Here is an 18,990-nt window from a genome sequence, read left to right as displayed (position 1 = left end):
TTTGTGTGGTGAGGTTATTTGGGGGGAATGGAGTAATTTTCCATTCTCTTTAGGAACCGGGGGGGGGGGGAGTTAACTGTGTTTAAATTGTTATAGTCCTGATGTAGAATGTCACAGATTAAAAAAGGCTTTCACTTTTTATGACAAATCACAATAGTGGCTGCTGTTTAGTGGTTGAAACAGACGTATTTGCTCAATACTTAATTATTACCCAGACACTCTTACACTATTTAAAATCGGTGGGGAATAGACGAGTACCAAGCAATTACCTATTGGAACTGAAGAGCAAAGTGTTTTTAATGTACCCTAAAAATATCACTTAGAAACACTTGTAGAATGAGTCACCATTGTTCCTGACCTAAACACTGTGAGAGTTTACTGACTGGGAAATTATTTTAGTGAATCTGTGTAGTACAGCATGGAAAGAAGGGAAGACACCCAAGGAATGGACCTGTGCTAGTGACAATACATGAGAAAGTAAGTACATTGGAGTGCAAGAACTACAAAACAATTGCCCTAATGATTCATCTTGGCAAGGTGCTGATGACGATACTGGTAGACAGACTAAGATCACAGATAGAAGATCTAGCAGATGAGCAAGCAGGGTACAGGAAAGATAGAAGCACTGTACAGCAGATGTTAGCACTAAGATTGATAGCAGAGAAAGATCCATGAAAGAACAAGAATATCTATGCTTGCTTTGTCGACTTTCAGAAGGCATTTGACAGTATAGATCAGAGAGTGACTTAAGTGGTGTTGGAGTCATATGGAGTGGAAGCAGACTGATATGGTTGTTGAAGTATATCAGTGACAATGCGGAGGTAGTGGGGAGTTGGGGAGTTGGTTTAGAATGAGTACAGGTACGAGACAAAGAGTTCTGATATTGTTGAGTGTCTTCATCACGCATCTAGAGAGAGTGATGGACAAGATCAAGGAAGAGGTAGAAGGGATATCTGTGCACGGGAAAAGAATTAACAAGTTGGGGTTTGCAGATGGTGTAGTTATCATTGAGGAAGATGAGGAGAAGCTAGTGAAACCGGTGCAGGTTCTAAAAGAGGAGGGGAAGTGGTGTGGCCTGATTATGAACATTGATAAAACAAAACCCTATTTGGAGATAAGGAAATAGGAAGGAAGATCCATGTAGGTAGGATTGAACTAGAGAAAATAGAGAAGTTCACATATCTGGGGAGCAACATAACATATGATCTAGACTGCAAGAAGGAAATAGCGACTAGTGAAAGCAAGAGCAAGTTTGAAGGCGATGGATAAGATCTGAAAAAACAAGGTGATTGGCTTAGGAATGAAGCTGAGTGTCTTGAAAATGTGTATATTCAACAGTATGTTGCACGGATGGAAGACATGGATGATGACAAAATATTCAAAGGAAGAATACTGGCGTTTGAGAGGAGTTGTTATAGAAAGATCCTGACAATAGGATGGATGGAGAAGGTCACCAATGAGGAATTATGAAGGAAGATACATCCAAAAGAGAACTTACTGCAGAAGGTTATATGATGGGAGTTACAGCTTTTGGGCATATTTGCAGAATGAACGATGAACGAAAATCAAGAGCCTGGTATTTGGCATATTGGACGGTTTGAATAGGAGAGGCAGACCCCACAGAGAATGGGTAGATGATATAGTAGAGTGGTGCGGAGCTGGTCTACAGAAACTAAGCCATTCCGCATTGGACAGGGAAAGATTGAAGGAAATAATGGGAGAGGCATCAGACACAAACGGGCACTAAGCCATTCTTGATGATGATGATGATGAAGAATCTATGGCTAGGTCTGTCGCTTTTTTAAAAGGCAGAAGGACAGAATGTGAAGGGGATTGGTTGTAGAGGTATGTTTCGCTAAGGCCTGGCTTCTCACGGTCCATATTACAGTGTATAGGATTTTTAGCACTGTTAGTGAAAGAACTTGGAGCAGCATTGCCCAGACCCATCAACAGCAAGTCCCCTCTGCGTAGCTGGTATATGTTGCACATGCTGATGGCTCCTGTGTGCTGCCTACCTAGTGCAGAAGGGAAACTGCTCTTATATGTGCATGGAGCGTGTGTTTCCTACAGTTACCATGTGTAATAGCTTGAGTATTCCCATTAGCTCGACCCCCCAGCCACACCCAAACCCCTCTCTCGTGGGGTGGTACTAGTATTACCAGTTGTCAGGCACAAACCAGGGTAGAGGCTAGATCTTGAGTGAGCTGCCTTTGTCAGCTGTCCCTCTCTATAGTGTGAATGTAAGCTGGAGCAGACTCAATTGCTGGCACCAAGCCTAACATTGCCTTTCCATGGTTTCCCCAATGCCCTCTGTTCTGTTGTCTGTGGAGTCTGTCAGCTCTACACCACCCCATTTAATTTGCCTAGATATTAAAACCGCATGCATCATTACAGTATCTGAGTGTCTAGGCCCAGTTTCTCTTGCACATACTCCACACGTTATCCTCCTGCCTGTAGATTTCATGGATTTCATCTGCAGCAGTGAGCAACGGCACTTGCTTTTCCTATTTCCTATTGCAGTTACCTCTATATATTCCACAGTCGGTGCTCTTTTCTGAAAGGAACCATCTGGTTTCTATCTATGAATTTATGTCCAATGTTTTAGGTCTAGAGCATTCTTTGGGTATTAATGCAATAAAACCCAACTGAAGCCCCAAGGAGTAATGCAAATTCTCATAAAGGTCTAAAAATGATTGCTGAAGTTCTGGTGTGACCTCTAAAATGTTTCCTTACCCCATGTGCACTAGAAAGGGCTTTGGGGAGGGGGTGGGCAATGCAAATTACTTTTTAAGAATGGATTTTTATTTAAAAAAAAAAAGGTGTTTACTCTTTAGAATGAGCCCGTTTACCTAAAAAGACACCAAAATGTAGGATCTCTGTAAATAAATACGTAAATAAAACAATATTTAAAAAAAAATGAAGAAGGGCTTTGTGTAAGCCCAAGCCCAAAAGTTGGTCCAATCAAAGATATAACCTCACCCACCTTGTCGCTTCAGTAGCTACGGTCCAGTATGTCTGCTGTAAGGCTACATTGAGACCAGAGTGATCTGTCGACAGACCTTTCTGTTGGAAGATGCGTTCTCACAAAACCTCTATTGACAGATTGCAGCCAGACTGCAAAGCAGACTGAAAAAGTGATTCTCTCTGTCAACAGAGAGCGGCCACACTGCCTGGATGCTTTCTGGACAGATCAGCACCTGGAACACTGGCAGGCAGAGTCAGGTGGCCAGTAGTCCCTTCTGGGAGCCCCGACAAGGTGCACCTTCAAAGGGCCAAACGCTCACCCTGGACGCCTGCTGATGCTGAGGCTTGCCTACCTCCATGAGGGACAGCACAGCTGCTATAGTTGGGCTTCAATGTTTGCTGAGAGAGAGAGACAGTGCTTGCCCGTTAGCCATGGTGCTAGAGCAGCCCCTGGGTTTGCACTGGCCCCACCCTAAAGTGCTTTGGCATCTGTTGAACCTCATCAGGGCCATCCTCCTCTTCTTCAGGGAGGGTGAGCCTGGCACCGCCTTTGAGGAGTATGCCATTGATGCTGCCTGGGCCCACCAGTGCTCACCCCCTCCCGCACCCCACCAGGTGCATAGGTGGATCTGGAGGCACATCACCAGTTCTGACTGGTGAGACCAACTGGTCATGGGGCAGTGGGACAATCAGCTGTGGCACCAGAACCTCTGCATGCAGAAGGCCACCTTCCTGGAGCTCTGTGTCTGGTTTGCCCCTGCCCTCCAGAGACAGGACACCCAGCTGTGGCCCGCAATTCCTGTGGAGAAGTGGATTGCTGTTACCCTGTGGAAGCTCACCACCCCGACAGCAACCACTGTGGGGGGAACCAGGTTGGTGTGGGGAAGTCCACCACTGGGGTCCTCCTCATGGATGTAAGGCACTCTTCGGCTGCAGGCCCTGCTCGAGGGGGATGGTATCCCACCCAAGGGGGACCCTGGGGAGTGGGGTCAGTTGTGCAGCAGGGAAGCCCTGTCCCCAGGGACCATGCCATCCCACCCTCGCAAAGCCCTGCTGCTTGGGGGGGACTTCACTGGGCAGGAGCTCCCAGAGAGCCCAGGGAGAGGAGATGGGAGGAGGGACAGGGACTCCCTCCCTCAGTTCCTGATGTGTGTGTTGAGTCCCCTCCCTCTGCAGGTCATGATGTCTATCAACACATTCCTGCTGCAGAGGGTCTTTCGTCTGGCAGACATGGACATGGTCATGGTCGGATGTGCCACACCGGGGTTCTCCAGCTGCTTCGGGGCTATCAATGAGACCCATCTCCCCATTCGTGCCCCAGACCACAGCCCAGCAAAGTACATCAACCACAGGGGGTATTTCTCCCTTGTGCTGCAGGCCCTGGTCAACCACTGTGGCCAGTTCATTGATGTTTATGTCGGGTGGTCAGGCTGGGCACATGACGCACGCGTGTTCCTCAACCCTGGCCTGTGCTGAAGGTTGGAGGTGGGCACCTTCATCCCCTGCTGTGAGCTGGCAGTCGGGGATGTGCACATACCACTGTACGTTGTGGGGCATGCAGCCTACCCTCTCATACCATGGCTTATGAAGCCCTACACCAGGCAGCTGGACCTGAGGCAAGAACTATTTAATGCCTGCCGGAACCAGGCTTGGATGCAGGCTGCGTGTGCATTCGGTCACCTAATGGCAACCTTCAGGTGCCTGCTCACACACCTGGATCTGGGGGAGCACAAAGTCCCCCAAGATGTGGCTGCGTGTTGTGTTCTCCACAATATTGTGGAGTGGAAGGGAGAGGCCTTCCTCTTGGGGTGGAGGGTGGATGCCGGCCATGGCTATGGGCAGCTGGGCAGAGCTCCAGTCTTGCAAACCCTTAGGGAAGGGCTGAGGATTCATGAGGTCTTAAGGGAGAGCTTGTCCTATGGCCCCCAAAGGCCCTCGCCCGGGCACCCTCAGTGGTCTCAGGCCCACAGCCCTACCCTCTCCCTTTGCCCCCTTACCCTTTCGACCCCTCCCCAGTAAAAAGGAACATAGGGGTGGCATTCAAACACCTTCTTTACTTAAACAAAAATGTTGAAAATAAATGCAAAATCGGTGAACTATGTACAGTGTGGGGGGATCAGGACTCCGATGGGGGGAGCTTCAGTACATGCAGGGGTGGGTGGCTGCGACGCTGCAGGGGAGTAGGATCCTGAACAGTGTCAGCCACAGGATCCCCTCCTGTCACTGGTTTGGGGTCCCCAGGGGGGCAGGGAGTACAGGGAGGTACTGAGGTGTTGGGGCTGCAGCAGTGTCTGGATTGTCAGGGGAGCCAGGGAGGAGGACATAGCCCTCTGCCACTGCCAAAACTTGAGGAAGCCCTGTGTGGGGAGAGGCGACAGTGGGAGTGGTGGGGGCAAGAGTGGCAGATGTGGACAGCTGGGCCAACAGGTGACCACCACTCCTGGTCATCCTGCAGCCACAGCTCCAAGACACCTGTGACCCTCCAGATGGGGGTGGTATGGGCTCTCTGGAGGTCCTTGTTTGCCCTGTGGTGGCCCCTCCGGCCATGGGCCCACCCTCTTGGTGCGGAGGGCTGGGCCACCCAGCGCTGCTTCGGAGCTGCCTTGTTCCAGTGACAGGGTGGGGTTGTCTCAGCCCTTGTTCAGTGTGGGTCCAGGCGTAAGGGAGACAAGGAGGAAGGGCAGTGAATCATTCATGCAACACAGCCCCTAAGACCCTGTCCTTCACCAAGAGCAGCAACCAACACCTCCCAGATCACAGGATGGGGATGTCCTGGGAGCATAGGCATGTGTGGCCTGCAGAGTGGGCCCTGATCCACAGTGACTTTGCAGCACCTCTGGGACCAGGCTGCCTACGCCAGGGCCCCCTGCCAAACTCGATGGCAGCTAGCGGCCAAGAGCAGGTGTCTGGCCATGGAGGGGTCCCCACAGGGTGGTAGTTGAGCCAGAAGCAGCCTGACCCTTTCCTGGGCCCCTCCCCACACATGCAGCTCACAACGCTGTCTGCAGGTGTGTCTGGGGTCAGGCTAGCCTGCTTCCAGCCATGGCAAGACCTGGCAGCCCCTCCCTCCCAGGGCCTGGGGCTTGTCTGGCCTCCCATGAGGCTGGCAGCGGGCTGGCACGTGTGCCCAGGGGCTGCCTGCTAGGTCCAGGTGGGACATGCTAACTTGCACGATTGCACATGCCAGGACCACAGCTCAGGGTCCCACCCAAGCTGACCTGGCAACACTTGGAGCACACCCTGTCTGTGCCCTCCTTCCACATCCTGGGGTGTGCAATGTGTAGGATACTTACTGGAGGGACCCTCACCGAGCTGTGGGGATGCACTGGAGGTGGCTTGGCTGGATGGGTCCAGAATAAGGGTGACGACAAGGGTGCTGCCACTTGCCTTGGACCTGGTGTCCACCTCTGGCTCTAGTGGGGGTTGGGTCCTGGCGTGCTGTTGCTGCTCCTGCTCCTCCTGGGGCTCCAGCTGTGGGTGGGAGGGCTCCTCTTCTGTGTGGGCAGGTAGAGGGGAAGTGTTATCTGCCCCCAGGAGCTCATGCAGCTCCCTGTAGTAGGGGCAGGTTGCTGGTCCTGCCCCAGATCTCCAGCTGGCATCACAGGCCTGGGAGTAGCCCTGGCATAGTTTCTTCACCTTTGCTTGCACCTGCTGCATGGTGTGGGGAGGGTGGCTCCATTCCGCCAGGCCAGAGGCCAGACAGGTGTGGGCAGGGGCATTGTGCTGCTTTGCCTTGAGGTCGAGGAGAGTTTCTTCCTTGCCCCACAAGTCCAACAAGGCCTGGACCTTGGCCCTGGTCCAGGATGGGGCCCACCTTTTAGACCTTCAGAGGCGTCCTTGACTCCTCAGCTAGCTCCCTTCAAGGGCCGGGGGGTTGCTAAGGGCCCGGTTCTCTGCCATCTCTGCAAGGCCTGGTGAATGGAGTGGCTCTGACAGTGTGGCTTCCACACGCTCAGCTTTGTGCCACAGGGTTTCCAGGGCTCCCTGTGCCTTTAAGAATGGCAGAGGCAGGGATCACAGAGTGCTGCTTGCTGCGGACAGGGCATCCCACAGGGCACCTGCCGGGGGCCCTGGAGGCCTTTTCTGTTGACAGAAGACTTCCCAGAATGTCCAGACTGTCGAGAGAGGTGTTTTGCCTTGTGGAGAACAGCAGAACGCTATAGACAAAACTGCCGAGTTCCATCAATTTACTGTCGACAGAACAACTTGGGAATGTTGCCACTCAGCAGGTTTTGTTCTGTCGACAAAACCCTCTAGTGTAGCCAAAGCCTAACATTGCATATACATTAACCCCCCGATTTTACAGACCCTGATTTAGTGGACTTTTGGAACAATGGACATGCACCAGCCCCCTCATTGTTCACTCATTTGGGACCCATAAAATCCTAAATCCCACCCCCCCCAAAGAAAAAGAAAAAATAAGGTGATTTACGAGAGTTTCCACCACTGTGGTCCACCATACGTGAACCCTCCACTGCAGCCTGGTCTGCTGCTACCACCATCAGACCCTCCATTACAAAGACAGCTTCCCCTTCTTGGATATTTGTAGTGATCTCAGGCAGAACACTTACAGCTGGTAATTCTCTCCCCTCCTCCCTACCCTTTGCCCCGACTTCTGTCCTATGTATCTGGTTTGTCAGTTTTTATTTCTACGTTTTTTGGATCTCTGAGTTATAAAACCATCATCGAATTCACTTTCAGCAACATTTCCAGTACAGCACTATCTCCAGATCTAATGAAGTGGGTCTGCCCCACAAAATCTCATCACCATAAATTATTTTGTTAGTCTTTAAAGTGCTACATGCTGGCTGGTTTGTTTTGTTAGGCTACAGACTAACACACTACCACTCTGTTACTATTGTGCAGAGAAAGGTGGCATGCAGCTTTTCCAATTGCCACCAGGCAGAGCTGTCTGCCTATTCATTCTAGCTGAAATGTGTAGCTTGGCTGAGATGTTTCCATGAGTTAAAATGTAAGTATATAAAATATTGCACAATCTTTTGCACCTCTGCTCTCATGCACTTTAATGCTCGTCTTTGTATTGCCACCGTCACAAACATCCATCATACATTTTAGTCTGTCAAAACGTGGCTAGTTACAGTTTCCCCCACAGCTGTTGTAGTATCATCCACAGCAACTCTAGCCTCTCATTTTATTTTGACATTGAAGTCGCAACTTATGTGATGTGCGACTAATAGACTCCAAAGCCTTGCTTTTCAGGATGCACTGAGGTCAGAAGTAATGTGGTCAAAAAGACATCATAACTGGCTTCTTCATCTACTCAGTTTTCCTTTCCCTGGCGGGTTGTTAGAAACTTGCTTCAGTCTGAGATAGTTGGGGTTCAATGTGGTCTCCTCCATCTCTTCTGATATCTCCTTTGTTTGCTTGCTCTCCTTTGTCACCCTGAGCCTTCTAGCTATTGTCCAATTACTCAAGGAAAAAATGTGCTTGGATATGCCGCTTTCCCTCCTACTATTTGTTGGTCTTTCTCTTTACATTAATAGTCAACAACTCACTTTTCTTTGGTGCCTATTTAACCCCTTTCATATCTCCCTCATTCAGATTCTCTGCCTTGACCTTTTCCCTCTGTTTCTTGCCTCATCGCTGTCTCACTGGGGAACCTTCTGTTCAGTCACCTCTCATACAAGAACAACAAGAAGTCCAGTAGCACCTTATAGACTAATAGATATTTAGCATAAATGTAAGATACAGACTAGCTCGGCTTCCTCTCTGATACCTCTCATACAAGAAGGCTCTTGACCACTTTCTGACTAATATTCTGGCCCAGTGGTGCCCACAGCTGCTGAAGGCCCCATGGCAAGGTGGGAGGGGGGCCTGGCTCTAGACCCTGGCAAGTGTGGGGCCAAGAGTAAAAGGGGTGGTGCCAAGGACCATCAGTCCCCAGCACTGCCCAGATTGCAGCACTGTGGACCCTCACTCCCAGCGAAAGAAGTGCTGCTGCAGCACTTCAAAAGGTCCCAGAGCTGTGGCCACTGCCACTGCCAGAGTTACTCTCTTTGCCTTCCCACTGTCAGCGGGCCTGCTCTGGCCACAATACGGGAACTTTCTGCTGCCACTAAGTTAATCGCTACATTCTTTCTGCTTGTTCAATTTATTTTACTTCAATTCGCCCTCTGGCAGTGGGGATCATGCTGTCCATCTCTCCTACTACTTCCCATGGCTGTGCAGGTATCTCTGCTTCCTTCCTGGACAGAGTTCTGTCCCTATGTGACTCTCTACTTATTGCCTCTGATGGTGTACCAAGAATCATCATCTTGAGCACCACAGAAATGAATTCTGGGCCCTCTGCTTTTTTCCTATATACTTAGTCTCTGTTATTTTATCACTACTTCTAGATTTAACAACCATCTTTATGAGGCTAAAACAAAATTGTACATATCTTTTGACACATGTAATTATCAGTCCATAGTCATACTCTGTATTGAGCAGATAAACTTGTGGATTTATCTCAGCTTGCTTCATCTAAAGGTATTGAGTATGAAATAATTTTTCTTGGGCAAAAGAAGTATGTGTTGTAAAACACACTCTAAACTTTCTTCATTTCTCTTCTCTTTAAATGTATGACTCCCTACCTCTCTCTTGTTGGTCTAATACCTCAGTGATTTTATTAATTCTCCATACAACTTCTCTATGTCAGGGCACTCAGCTATTTATATCCAACAATGGAGGATGTTTGGTATTTTGTTCCATAAAGAGAAGGATACATTTTAAAAATGATCTGCAGAATAAGACCTGATCCCACAAAGGCTTCTGACATGAGTAACTTTTCTGCATATGAGCAGTTCAATTGAATTTCAGTGGGACTATTCAGGTATCTAACTGTTTGCAGGATTGGAGCCTAAAGTTGTATTATGTGCCATGATAAGTGATTAGTTGTATAGTCACCATAGCAGTTTGCAAAAATTAAAGACTCAGAATTGCTCGTCTGTCATGTTTGTTTCTTTGTGCATGTCTCTGGTTAATTATAGTGTTGGTGTTGCTGTCAAAGTAATTATATTTTTTATGAAAGCTCAAAAAAATCTTAATACAGTACTGAATTAGCATTTTCTCAGAGATCCTCTGGGGTTCCCAGTTTCATCTCCTGTATGAGTGGAACAACTACTGAAACCATTTCAAACTCTTCAGTATTGATCCAGAGAAATGTTGCTGGTAATCAGCCATCCTGCAAGAAACAACCACCACATTGAGGAAGATCCAAATGTTAATTAAACAGTAAATCAACTGCAGCTACCCATCTGGCAAGTTGGAACAGAAGTTGCTCTATGCTTCTGGGGCTGATCAGACTTAATTTGGTGTCAGCTAGAAACACTGGAATTCTTTCTTCTGAGTAACTAAACAGCAGGAACTAGCCAAGGTAGCTGAGACAAATGTGCAATATACAGGAATGTAATACCGTGGGCTAAGTCTATAATCAATTTTTATAATGACCAAAGCTGTGATAGATGCTCAATGCAAAGCGAAAAACAAGATCCCAGCTCTTAGGGGATTCTCAACAAATATTGGAAAAGTTGGTAGGAAGCTGTAAGAATGTAAGAGTGAGGAGATGGATGAGGGAAAAACAGGAGTAACAACATAATCACAGGGCTACTCAGTAAAGGTTAGTGCACAGCATGGTGAAGTGCAAAACTATGGAATAAGCAAACGTCTTAGATGGCTAATTTCTTGTAGGCATCACAGCAGGGTCTTGTAGAGAGACTTGTAATTAAGAGACACTTGTGATTTCAGTGTGGGCTACATCTGCTCATGCATAGGTTGTATCTGATCCTTTGTCTTTGTGTAATTAATAAACGCCTGAATTTTCTCTTAGGGAAAGTGCTACTGTCTGTTTTTATGGAAATCAGATTCAATTTACAATGGTGGTTCATAGCCACCTACAGCAACACTTCTGCATGAGCCATCACCTCTAAAACCGATCATACTCTCTTAACACTGGATCCTAATCACCTGCTTTAAGATCCTAACCCTGGATTTAAATTTTGCTATTGAAAATTAACTTTGTCTTACTGAGATTATCTTCAGTTTGAGTACATCCCAAAGGACAACAAATTCAGTGTGAGTCCAGAAACACATAGTCAGGTGTAATAAAGTGCTATTATTGTGTCACGGTAGGATATTAAAGGTGCTCGGCAAACAATGAATTTGTAACAGAGAGGTAGCCATGCTAGTCTATATACTACCAAAACAAAAAACAATCAAGTAGCACTTTAAAGACTAGCAAAATGATTTATTAGGTGGGTCTTCAGAAGTGGGTCTGTTCCACGAAAGCTCACCTAATAAATTATTTTGCTAGTCTTTAAAGTGCTACTTGACTGCTTTTTGTTTTGATAATGAATTTGTAATGTACTCAATGAGATGAAATCCACAGCTGGTTTGGGGGCCAGCATGAGGCCTATGTGGCTCTTAAGTCCTCCTTGAAATAGGGCTATTTGCTGGCCCTTCTGCATTTTGACCCACCTGAATGATTCCTCTCCACCTCCCCCAGCAGTGGTACATTTTCATTGTATATTGTCCAGTGTGACTTTGGTGTCAGCTATATTTCATCTAGTTTGCAGTTCTTAATGCTCCTGTCATTAGGGTGACTGTATCTCCCTGTCCCAAATACGGGACAGGGAGATATGGAGGGAGGGGCAGCTTCTCCGGCTCCACCAAGCCCCAGGGAGCCAGGAAGGAGGTCGTAGCTGCTGGAGCTCCCTGTGAATGAGGTAAGCAGCAGCCCCCAGTGCTCCCCAGGAGCCTGGGAAAGCAGCAGCCACTGGCCCTCCCCCTAGGAAGCTGCAGCAGCCAGTGCATCCCAAGCCCTGGGGGAGCACCCTCCCCGTGAGCCCCGGATAAGCAGCAGGGATGCAGCAGCTGCCCACGCTCCCCTTCTTCCCTGAAGCTCAGGGAAATGACACCCTCCAGGAGCTGCATGGAAAAGGTCAGCAGGGGAGGGCCCAAATACAGGACAATTCATCTCTTTTAAAAATAAGTAGGGATGCCTTTTTGGCATCCCAAATACAAGACCATCCCACCCAATACCGGACGGATGGTCACCCTACCTGCCATTTTAGTTTGTGAGTATGTCTAAGACATAATTATGATTGTGTCTAATGATAAGGTTAAATGACCATCATATTCTATATGTGCACTGGGGACAAGTATACTTAGGGCCTGCTGAGGTCATGAGCTGCCACTACTAACTAGTGCACAAAACCTGGTTATTTTACAGTTGCCTTGCCTGCCCACCTCTACCCTCTGCCACATTTGTTCTGTTTCTTCTTGTCAAGCCTTAACTATGAGCCTTTTGGGGAAAGGGACTGTCTTCTGAGGACTTCTCAGCAGAGCACTTAACATATGAGCACTTATCTTTAATGCAATACATAAATAAAATAATTATAATATACTATTTAGCAAAAGGTGTTAGTGAAAAGAAAGATTAAAATAAAAAGATTAAACTAACGTCTTAAGTCAGTTGCAAATATGCAGTGAATTAAGTAGCCAATTTAATAAAATCCAGTAAAAATACTTCTGAGTATTCAGTATCTTCTTGTTGATACACATGCTCCCAGCATTTATGAGCAGGTGTTGAAAGAGACCCTACATTGTATCATAAAATAAAAGGCAACCTCTGGATTTGTTGCACACTTCCTGTGTGTGCTTGGGGAAGCTGCTTCCCTGCTTTATCTTTTTGGCAGTGTGTAATGCAGAACCACCTCACTGGGGTACTGTGAAGAGTAATTAATAAGATTGCACAGTGTTTAGAGATTCTGGAAGGAAGTACTGTGGTACTCCAAGGACCTATAGAAGACTGTAAAAGCTCAGCCAAGACAAATTCCCATGTTCCATTTGTTTATTTTAGGAGTCCACTACTAGACTCTATAAACTTCTTGTTCCATAAGTGCCACCCCTCCCAGGTAAGCCCTGATTTGCACAAATCTAACAAGAAACAAGCTCTAGTGTGCTTGAATGTGAATTTTGCAATTCCAGCAACTTTGTGAATACACACAATGCCCTTGGGATGTTGGGCTGTACAGAGCACAGTGCTTGTGTACTATAAAGAGGAATATCATGGGATGTATGGCAGAGCTGGACTAGGAGACAGTGCCACAAGCAATCTGGGTCATAAGGTGCTCCCTCTGAAATTAGAGATAGAGTCTGGATGTGCTTAGAAGGCTGTCTGTTTGGAATGGCCTCCTAGGCTGACGATCTAGTTTATTGAACTACAATCCAGTCCAAAGCTAGGCATGTAAGGCTATTCGCCCTTTTTATTTACATAATGCTGTAGAAGCACAAAAAGTTTTACAAGTGGATAAAAAGATCCTATCCCTGCAATCTAAGTTAAAGCAAAACACAATAAAAATACCAAAATCCACAGTGGTAATGGGTAGGAAACAGGGATGAGGAGGGAGATGGTAGGAAGGGAAATTCTGCTTTTGTAGTGTGTAGTTTGCTCATAAAGAGACCGTAGTGTTTGCAGATTGCTTAGCACATTTTGATGAGTCAAATTGGAAGGTTTTGGTTTTTTTTTTGTAAAAAGCACTTAATTAATGTATGTATTATTGTATTCACCTTCTTTGAAAGGTATCATAGATCTGGAAGGAACCTCTAGAGGTCTTATAGTCCAGTCGCCCACATGCCAGGTGGGATTAAGCATTATCTGTGGATCATCCCTGACAGATGATTGTCTAATTTACTCTGAAAAATCTGCAGTGACAGAAATTTCACAGCCTCCCTAAGCAATTCATTCCCATGCTTAATTAGCCCCAACAGGATGTTTTTCTTAACGTCCAGCCTAATTAGCCCTTGCTGTAGTTTAAGCTCATTGCTTGTTGTCAATCCTCAGCAGCTAACAGAAAAAAAATCCTCCCTCCTCCTTGTAACAACTTTTCTATACAGGATAACTGTTATGTGCTTTCCGAGTTTTCTCTTCTTGGGACTAAACAAACCCAATCTTTCCTTGCAGGTCACGTTTTCTTGACCTTTAATCCTTTTTGTTGTTCTCTGTATCCATGTTTTCCACTCTTTTTATGGGCTACATTTGAAATGGTCCTGATTTTAATGTGGAGTTTTTATTTGTAGAGCTAAATTCCAGAAGGAAGCTCTGTGATCATCTAGTCTGGCCTTGTGCATACTACAAGCCATTTGGAAGTACCATAATTTTCCAGTCTGCTGCAATTGGTTCTTCAAGATATACAGATAGGTGTAAATATTTAAAGTACACAGACTCACCATGTCCCACCAGGCCTAACAAGTATCCAGCTTTGCATGAAAAGGATATATAGAGAATAGAGTAGCTTTCCAGGAGAATCCTGCAACCAGAATCTATCACTAGCGAGTAACATTTCCTGGAGCTAGAGTCACTGAGGCAGATTGCCAGCAGAAGCTAGCAGAATTTAAGTGTAGTGGGGACACAGGATCATCAGGGAGCTGGTTGTGTCTCCTTAATCCGAGGTACCTGGTCCTGCAGCAAGTTATCATCCTCATTGGCAATCCCTCAAGAGCTCAAATGGACGGCCCTGATGTAAGATCCTTTAGATCCTACCTGGAGTCTGCTCTTCCATGCCCTCTTTCACTCCCCAGTTTGGGCATATTTCCAGCACAACTTCTTTCAGAGGAGGGTGAGGGATGGCTCATGCTGGATGTGGCAGAACCCCCTTCCCCAGGCTGCTGGTTCCCCTGCACAAGCAGAATTCTCCATTGGCCACCTCTGCAACTGAACATTCACTTTGCCTCCAACAATCCAGTCCTTAATTTTGTAAATGAAAACTGAAATTATGCAGCACAAATTGGCAGCCTTTATGGGGCAATCCATACAGTGTGTTGTACTGGTAAGCCTACAGAGGTTTAAATTCACATCACATCTGACTTTAGAGTGGTGGTCTAAGTTTCTTGTAAACAAACCCTAAGATAGGTACTGGCTTGCAAAGCTGCTGTGCAGTCTATCAGAATGATCCCTGTCCGGAGAAGGGGGAAACTGTCCATCTGTCATTCAGCTGAATCAGTGTAAATGGTCTCTCCTCTTTGTACCTCCACAGCCCTCTATTGATGGCAAAAATCACTTTTGGTCTGGATGTTACCAAGGGAATCGTGGTTCTCCTCTTCTCCCTGGCTTGGATAAGCAATACCCGCCTCTTCCTCAGCTGCCATAGCAAGAGATCACTTTGATGTACAGGGGCAGAATATGAATGTGGCTGTGGACACAGAGATACAGCTGACAAGGGGAAGACACACAGTTGTAATAGGAACAGAGAGGTAGACATGTTAGTCTGTATTCTAACAAAATAAAACAGCAGTCATGTAGCACTACAAAAACTAACAAAATGATTTATTAGGTGATGAGCTTTCGTGGGACAGACCCACTTCATCAGATCTATAAAATTTCCAGTCTGGACGCAGTTATATAGCACAGAGGTCCAAAAAATTTTGCAATAAAAACTGACAAATCATATACATAGAGCTGACAAAGGAGGGTGAGAGGTGGGGAAGTTAAGTACCTTGCCTGAGATAATTGCAAACATCAAAGGAAGGGAAGTATTCCTCTAATACAGGAGATAATTGCTATCTTTGTTCATACCAAGTGTTAATATGTCAAATCTGAGTATGAAGCCCAGTTCACAAATCTCCCTATGCAATCTATTTTTAAAGTCTCTTTGTTGTAGGACCCATATTCTCAAGTCTTTAACAGAATGACCCACTCCACTGAAATGCTCACTGACAAGCTTATGTGTATTGAGATTCCGAATGTCTTCTCTGTGTCCATTCATTCTTTGGCAAAGTGTTTACCCAGTTTGTCCAACATACATTGTAGAAGGGCATTGCTGGCACTTGATGGTATATGTAATATTGATCAAGGAACAAGAGAATGATCCCCTGATCTTGTAATTAACATGTCAGGTCCAGTAATGGTATCAGCAAAGTAAATACGTGGACAAAGTTGGCAATGGAGTTTGTTGCAAGGAAAAGTTCCAGGATTATGAGTGTGTAAGGCTGACAGGCTCAGGTCCTTGGCAGGAGGGAATTAACTAGCAGCCTTAGGGTCTAAAGCTACGTGCTCTACCGCTTGAGCTAAAAGGCAGCTGGCTCTCAGCCAGGATTATAGAGCAGAGCCTTCACCATCCCTTGTCAGTGGTCTCAGTGCTCCTTGGGTTACAGGTGTAATGGGCATAAGACTGTTTGTGTACTGATAAAATGGGGGTGCATGGGTGTAGCCTGCGTGTGTATGCACAAGTAGAGCAGATGTGTAAACAATGGGTGTATGAGTATAATGGAGGCATATGGGTGTAACTGATGCACATGTATGTACAGAAGGCATGTGCCTGCACAAGCACAATTAGGGTGTATGGGTACACACAGGTATACGGGGTGTAATGTGGTGTGCTTGCAGATATAATGGGGTGTATAATTGGGCTTGTGTTTGTGTAACTGGTGTGCATAGAGGTATAATGGGGATATGGGTGTAATCAGAGTGTTTGCACACCAGCATAACAGAAGTTTATAACTAGTGTGTGTATGCACTGGTACAGCAAGTATGTAATCAATGTGCACAAATGTAATGGTGGTGTACAGGTGTAACCAGCATGTATGTATCATGTATAATGAGAGAGTTAGCACATAATCTGTGTGTGCACAGGTATTATGGGGAGTATGGGTGTAACTGGTGTGTGTTTGCTCACAGATATAGCTGGGGTGTAACCAGTGAAGGCGTATGCATTCAGGATTAACTGGGCTTGTGTATGTGCACAGAGGACCAGGGAGGGTAACTGGTGTGTTTTCATGCACAAGTTTAGCTGGGATATAACTTGGTATGTGTGTTCACAAAGATATAGTGCAGGTGCTGTGTAACTAGGGCATGTGTGCACATAAAGATCTAGCAGGGGTATAGCTGGTGTGTGTGGGTGTGTAATGGGAAGTGTGGGGTGGAAGTGTAACCAGGATGCACAGGTTCACAGGTGTAGCTAGGATGTAACTGGTGTGTGCGTAGGTGCTCAGGTGTAAAGGTGTGTGTTTGTGGTGGGTGTGTACACAGGTTTGGCAGAGGCGTGACTGGGGTGAGCGAGCACATAGGTGCGTGCACGCACAGGTATAACAGGTGTGTAACTGCGTTTTGTAGCCGGTTTGAGAGCGGGGTGCGCGAGCACACAGTGTACGGTCGGGATGTTACCGGGGTGTGGCTGAGCACAGGTGGAACGGGGGTGCGCGCGCGTGTGCGTACGGCCGGGGTCTTACCGGGCTGTGGCTGCGCCCGGGTGGAACCGGGGTGCACCCGGCCCGTGCACAGGTGTGGCCGAGCGCGCACGCTAGACCTGCCCGCCCCTGCGGCCACGCGCCCGGGGTCGGGTCTCCAGCAGCAGCGGGAGCGGCGAGTTGACGCCCGGCAGGCGGCTGCAGCTGCCTCCAGCGCCCCCTGGCTCCGCCCTCAGCGCCGTCCCCGGGGCTCCAGCGCTTGGCCCGGGCGGGAACCTCAGCTCAGCTGCGCGGCTCGGGCTGGTGCGTGCGCGCCGTTCGCCCGCTCTCCGCGCCCCAGGTAAGAGCGAACGCGGCCGGCCGGGCTGCTCCAACTTTCCCCGGCCCTGCCGGGCGTGGGGCGCCGCGCTGCAGGTGCTCGCGCTGGGGAGTACTCGCCGCAGCCCAGGGCCAGGCTGGCCCCCGCGAACAGGCAGCGGCTGGAGGCCCCGGCGGGCTCGGGCACCGCACTGCGGGGCTGGGGGTTTGCAACTTGGGGCGCTGGCCCCTGCGAAAGCGCCGCACACGAGACCCCGGGGGCTCGGCTGCAGCGGGGCTGGGAGCCGGCAGGACTGGAGCCAAGGGGCACCACGGGCCGCGAGCCCTCGGGCAGCCGCCGCGTTGCTTCGGACGGAGTTGGCAAGAACTTCCAGAGCTCCTCCAGGGCGTTTGACGGTCTCCTGTTGCCTTCTCCTTCGCTCTGCCTAGGGGCTGCTCTGATTTCACACAGATCCACTGTCTCCCCCCTCTCCAAAGGCTGTTCTTATTTGTGTCTAGTAGCGCCCGCTTAGATGCTTTCCAGTCAGAAAAGCAGTCTCTGTCCTAGAGCGCACAGAAGGCTGAGGAGTGAAGTCTGAGTAATTTTATCTGAGGGAAGCGACTGTTTAGAAACCTTGCCTCAGGTGCTAGGTCTGGGGATTGTGCTGTGCTACTCTGTGTGTGTGAGGGGGAGAGGGGGAGAGAGAGTGAGTGAGTTTGGGGCTGGATGAAGGATGAATGAAAAGAGTATCTGCTCTAACTCTGCTTTGCTTGCTTACTTGCCTTCTGTTGTAAACCAGCTTCCCCCCATTTTTAAATAACTTGCTGTATTTTAAAACAGTCATAAAGAGAAAATACGGAAAGGAAGGAGTGAATGGCACTGATTCTCTATGTCATTACCTTGTGCTTCTGTTTTAATCCAGGCTATAGGGATGTTGTGATGTATATGGAAAAGCACTGAGATTTGGTACACCTTTTACCAATCCCAGTGTGCTACCTTGGTGATTGAAAGTAGGTTCCAGAAAGGCTCACGCCATACTGTGTGTCAATGACACATCCATTCTTTTGGGCTGAGAATTTCTATGCCAAGTTTCAGAAATGCTCACCTTGCTTTTCAGTGATGAATCTTAAAAAAAGAGGAAGTATGGGAACAATCAATCTACTGAATTAGATGAAAAAGATAGCAGTTCTTTAAAGAGTCCACTGAGACAGGGTTATTGATGCATCAGAATAAATACAGCTAAGATGACTTGTGAATTTTTTGTAAAATAACATTTGAGTTCTATATTTAAAATTTGGTCTTCAGATTTAGTCCTGTATTCCTTTTTGGAAGCAAAATTCCTATTGAAATCAAGCAGCATTTCCTGTGACTAGGGACTGTGGGACTGGAGTATTTGTGGTAATCAGTAATACTCATATGGAAAAAATCTCAAAAGTCATGTAGGACAACTAAGTGTATCTGTACTGTATTCCAAAGTGGAAAAATTATCTTCTGATAAAACTTCTGTCAACAGATCACGGTCAGGCTGCCAAGCAGATTGAAAG

The 18,990-nt window shown here is 47.4% G+C and overlaps 1 protein-coding gene across 1 annotated transcript in view; it reads left to right on the top strand.

Annotated features, from left to right (window-relative positions):
• Positions 1-17,409: 17,409 nt before the first annotated feature.
• RAB3B (RAB3B, member RAS oncogene family) overlaps positions 17,410-18,990 on the top strand; it is a 125,022-nt gene continuing 123,441 nt past the window's right edge. The window contains exon 1 of the mRNA XM_075003188.1: positions 17,410-17,488. The gene's annotated coding sequence lies outside the window, so the exon portion shown is untranslated. The remainder of the gene's footprint in view (positions 17,489-18,990) is intronic.

Source organism: Carettochelys insculpta, chromosome 9, assembly GCF_033958435.1.
Source record: "Carettochelys insculpta isolate YL-2023 chromosome 9, ASM3395843v1, whole genome shotgun sequence".
In the NCBI taxonomy this organism is placed as follows: domain Eukaryota; kingdom Metazoa; phylum Chordata; order Testudines; family Carettochelyidae; genus Carettochelys; species Carettochelys insculpta.
Note: the sequence above shows the minus strand (reverse complement) of the source record. Positions and strands in the feature narration are given on the sequence as shown.